Source organism: Morus notabilis, unplaced genomic scaffold (assembly GCF_000414095.1).
Source record: "Morus notabilis unplaced genomic scaffold, ASM41409v2 Scaffold97, whole genome shotgun sequence".
Lineage (NCBI taxonomy): Eukaryota > Viridiplantae > Streptophyta > Magnoliopsida > Rosales > Moraceae > Morus > Morus notabilis.
This window is the reverse complement of record NW_010357090.1, coordinates 249,390-254,616: the sequence shown is the minus strand read 5'-3', so window position 1 is coordinate 254,616 and position 5,227 is coordinate 249,390. Positions and strand designations below refer to the sequence as shown.

The 5,227-nt window shown below is 39.0% G+C and overlaps 1 non-coding gene across 1 annotated transcript; it reads left to right on the top strand.

Annotated features, from left to right (window-relative positions):
- Window positions 1-3,936: 3,936 nt before the first annotated feature.
- On the top strand, window positions 3,937-4,043 carry LOC112091227. Its single transcript, XR_002902045.1, has one exon. It is a non-coding gene; the product is annotated as a small nucleolar RNA R71 (small nucleolar RNA).
- The last annotated feature ends 1,184 nt before the right edge of the window (window positions 4,044-5,227 follow it).

The window sequence follows — 5,227 nt, the reverse complement described above, 5'->3', positions numbered from 1 at the left end:
ACAAAGTGGGGGGCAACTTTCCCGTCCCCCCCCCCCCCAATCATCTTCTCGAAAGTAAGACACAAACTTGTCATCTTCCTCTTCATATCTTTCAAAAGCTTTTTGAAACTTAATGGCTACATCTAACATCATATAAGTGGAGTTCCATCTAGTAGGGACATCTAAGCATACGAGACCTTTGTATTCAATTTTCTCTCACTCCACACATGACTTGAATTTCAGCAACCTAGCCGGAGAAGACCTCACATACCTCACAACGTTATGAATGGCAGCTATGGAATCATGTAGGTCTTTTAAACCTTCATTGACAATCAGGTTCACTATATGGGCACAACACCTAACATGCAGAAATTCCCCACCTAAAGCAACCCCTTTCCACCCCTTAATCTTCCTTCTTAAGTAGGTAATGATGGAGTCATTTGAGAAGGCATTATCAACAGTCATAGTGAAAACTCTCTCAATACCCCAAGCATGCAAACATGACTCAATGAATTTACCAACACTCTCTCCCTTGTGACTTGAAATTTGAAAAAAGTTTATAATCCTTTTTTGTAAAGTGTCGTGTCTACTACTATCACACGCATATGTTGTCCTACAATAGATACACTTACACCTAGGCTCATTTGGATCCCCACCCTCTATGATTTTGAAATGATCCTAAACAGGAGACTTTTTTTGTGACTTCTTCCTCTCTTTACTGTCTCCATCCTCTTTTTCGTTTTCAATTTTAGTGCCCAAATTAGGTATAGGGGTAGGGCTGGGTGTGGGAGTGGGCAAGGTAATGGGCTCTTTAGGCATAGAGACACTTTCTGTTTTAGCAGAGGACTTGCAAGTGCTTTTAGAAGTTTTTGTCGGGTGGATGATAAATTTTTCCATCTAGCACACAAATTAACCTAAAAAATAGATCACATATGATTGAGACTAAGCGTAGAGATTACTACGAGACAAACTATTATAAATAGATAAAATAGGTTAATGATGAAACTGTTTGGTTTGATTTTTATGCTCTAATGATTTAGTAGATGCCTATCACCCAAGAATTTGATAGTAGCATCTTTTAGTCTCATAATGAGCTTGGTCTACCATCCCTTTATCTTCTTAATTAGTCCATCTTCACTAGTTGGAGTTTTTTATTCGCATGTTTTTAAATATTGGGTTTAGACAATATCCCATATCAAAAAAAAAAAAATTCAAAACGTGGAAGCCCTGCCACTATAAGGCTCTCTGCTACAGAAAAATTCAAAATAACCCTAGTTTTTGCCTATAAATACATTAATTATCAATGACATGGGGAAAAATATTACAATTATGAATTACAATGTCTAAGAGTAATTATTGACAATGGAGTTGACTTAAATGGCTATAATTTCCCTACCAAACACCAAGTTATCAATCTGATCATCAGCAGTGTTATGAATTTATTGACACCGGAGTCGATTTAAATGGATATAATAGCCAAGCATTATAACATTCAAAGTTTCAGAAGAACATTCAAAGTTTAAACATTCAAATGGATATAATAGCCAAGGATATAATACCCAAGCATCTGACCTTGGTATAATATTCAATGTTTATAAACAGAGTTGGAATCCAATCTACCATTAAAACACAGTTGTAGAAATAAAAATTTTAACATCTACATTGAAACATCAAGGCTACGAACTTACCAAGAGGCAGCAGCTCCTCCTCAAATGAACTTTCAGAAGAAAACGAGAGAGTAAGATTGCTAGATTGAATAAGAGGTAGCAGCTCCTCGGTCCTGTGTCAAAATTCAAAATGTAGCCATCAATTCAAGGCAGTACTTCAAGCTATTTCAATCCAAAATTTAATAAAACTAAACCGGTGATAACACAACAAGATTGCTTTTATTTCTTTCTCATGCTAAAAATGACAACAAAACTAAACCTTCTCAACAACATTCCAGTCATCCAAACCAACATTAACCCAAATCAGATCAAACCCAAAACCCGGTGATATTGCCACCACTACAAAATCAAAGTTACCAAAAAGGGAAAAATCGGTGATAATCCAGTGATAACACACATCAAGCAAGAAAACAAACACTTACGGTGAAAAAAAACTGGAAGATTGAGACGACTCAGGCTTGGGAGGTGAGCGAGGGAGGCTTGAAGTGAAACCAGAGTGGACTCATGGCAGGGGAGGCTGCGTGCGGTCAGCGGTGCGTACGAAGGCTAGGACTGGGAGGCTAGGACTGGCGGCGAGTGGCGACTAGGTGGGTGGGAGGGAGGAAGGAAAAATGAAAACTGGAAGATTGGGTTTGGGATCTAGGGTTACTCCTCTAATTACATGGGCGGGTCAGGGCAACTCAAGTGAACAGTTGCCCAACCCGCAAATTGTGGGTTGGCCCTATTATAATCCAAAATTTAAATAAAAAAATTAACCCAACATTTTCGGGTCAGATCGGGTAAGGTCAGACGGGTTTGTCAGGTTCGGGTTCAATTCTTACGCCCCTAACCTCAACCACTGACTGAGTATCCAAAACAACAAAATTCATGGGATAGTAGAACTTATCAACTTGCAATAACACGTCCTCAACTATTCCACGTGGTTTCTTGATGGATCGATCGGCTAATTACAGTACTACAGGTGTCTGCTTAATCTCTCCAAGACCAGGTTGCGAGTAAAATGAATAAGGCATGAGGTTAACACTCACTCTAAGATCCTGCAATGCTTGGCCGAATTCGTGTGTCCTAATGGTGCAGGAAATGGTGGGACAGCCAGGATCTTTGTAGTTCAGCGGTGTCTTCTGCTCAATCACTGCACTTACTTGTTTTGTCAAGAATGCAGCCTTCTTAATTGGTGCTTTCTCTTTATAGTGCACAGATCCTTGATAACCTTAGCGTAGGCCGACACTTGCTTGATCACATGTAGCAGGGGAAGATTGATCTTCAATTGTGTCAAGTGCTCCAGGATCTCACTTTGATTTTCCAGCAGTACTTTCCCAGCAGGTCGGAGAGCTTGGGGGAAAGGTACCTTTACCAGAATTTTAGTTGGTTATTCTTTCTCTTGAGCCGATTCCTCATTACTCGAAGTGGTTGTACATGTCGATGGTGTGTCTAAATTCTTAACACTTCGAGTAGAGATGGCGTTAACTTCCTTGATATTTTGACCTTCAGAGTTGGAAGTTTGAACCATGTGTTGTCCTCTCAAATTGGACTGGGCTTGTGATGGAAATTTATCGTGCTCCTAAACGGTTAAAGCTTCTATCAGCTTTGTGATCTGACTTTTTATTTCCTTGTTCTCTTCCACCAGCTGCATGAGCATTAAATCAACCCTTTGATTCATTTTATTTTGCGCCTCCATAAAAGCTTTTAGGGTATCTTCTAGAGAATGCCCTTTCGGCTACCACTTATTCTGAGGCACAAAATATGTCCTTGGTGGTTGAGATTGTTGCTCTTATCTCCACTGCCCTCCAGATGATTGTGCATGTTGGTTTGGATCTCTTCAACTGAAGTTTGGGATAAGGGTCCACAAGGCTTCGTGTATGTGCCCATTGCATCGCACTGCTCCTCATATACCCCCGTCATTTCACTAAAGAAGAGACAATCTTGAGCCAGATGGTCCACTCCACCATAAACGAAACAAGGCTCATGCGCATCTATCCTTGCCACCATGTGGGGTCCTTTACTATCTTTACTTTTGAAGGACTCGATTTGCTTCGTCAAAACTTCAAGTTGAGCCTTGAGGCTATCCTATTCCCTTAATTGATAAACTCCAACTGGTCAGGACCTACTAGTGCTCTCAGTAGCACTCGGTCTAGTCCAAGTATGAGCTTTCTCAGCTAACTCACTTAGGTACTCGATAGCTTCGTCAGGATCCTTTTGGAGAAAATCTCCATCGCACATCATGTCAACAAATTGGTGCTCTCAGATTGTGAGTATATCGTAGAAATAGCTTATGAGGTGCCAACTTTCATATCCATGGTGGGGACACAGGTTTAACAGATCTTTAAAATGCTCTCAAGCTTGATAAAGAGTTTCATTTTCTTTTTGAGCGAAATTTGAGATCTGTCATTTCAAATTGTTGGTCTTATGGTGTAAGAAATACTTGTTGAAGAATGTCGTCGTCATTTCTTCCCACGTACCAATAGACCTGCGCCTAAGAGAATATAGCCAGCTTTTGGCATTGTCCTTCAGAGAGAAAGGGAAAAAATTCAATCTAACGGTGTTTGCGGCCTCAATACGGCTGTTAAAGGTGGCCACTACCTCTTCAAACTCCCGGATGTGTACATATGGGTTCTCGTTCTCTAACCCATGTAAAGTTGGGAGAAGTGCAATCATGCCCGGCTTGAGATCCGTAGGCGGTGCATTTGGTGGGAACATGATGCAAGATGGGGTGGCTGTGCGTGTTGGGTGCAAGTAATCTTGCAACGTCCTCTGTTGAACTTCCTCGTGTTGTGCCATTACAAATAGATTTTGAAGTGCGAATTCCAACGACGAGTGTGAAGACGGAGGCGTAGAAGACGAGTCGGATAGAAATTCACTAGGGGTTTCTAAGTCTAGACATTGAGCAAATCTCCCTAGTTCATCTCTATACCGATGCATTCACCCTAAGCGGCCTTTTTTTTTAATTTTTTTTAGTTTTTTAATTTTTTTAATTTTTTTAATTTTTAATCAAAACAAAAGAAAATAATTATATAGTAACGTAAATTGTAACCACCGAGAGTGCTCCAAGGAAAGACTATAGCTCTTGGCTCAATGAATAGTCTCCTAGACAGAGCAACGTTCTCATGAAAGATTGGTGGGGCGAGGCCCGCTTAAGTACCAACTTAACTAGATAGAACTCCCTCAATTGTACTTTTCACGTAACCACACAATTATCCTCAAAATTAATTATTAAATTTTATTGAATAAATTATGAAATGTAATCTAAATAATGGAAACTATTCCTAAAGTGAAAGGCCTAAATCTACCAAATTATGAAATTCCTGTATTTAGAATAGTCAATTAATTACAATCCTAATTATAATCCTAAGAATTAATGAAAACTATAAATGGAAAAATTAAATTAGGCAACAATGTAAGAATCAACAATTAAAATATACTAATGAGGAAACAAAATAAAATCCTAATTTATCAAAAATAAAATATTACAAAATCAAACCACAATCACAACTACGGAAAAATAAAAATGAAAAAGGTAAGCAGTCACTTTTTTTTTTTTTTTTTTTTAGTCTCGTTTAAGGGACGACAAAAGAAAAAAAAAA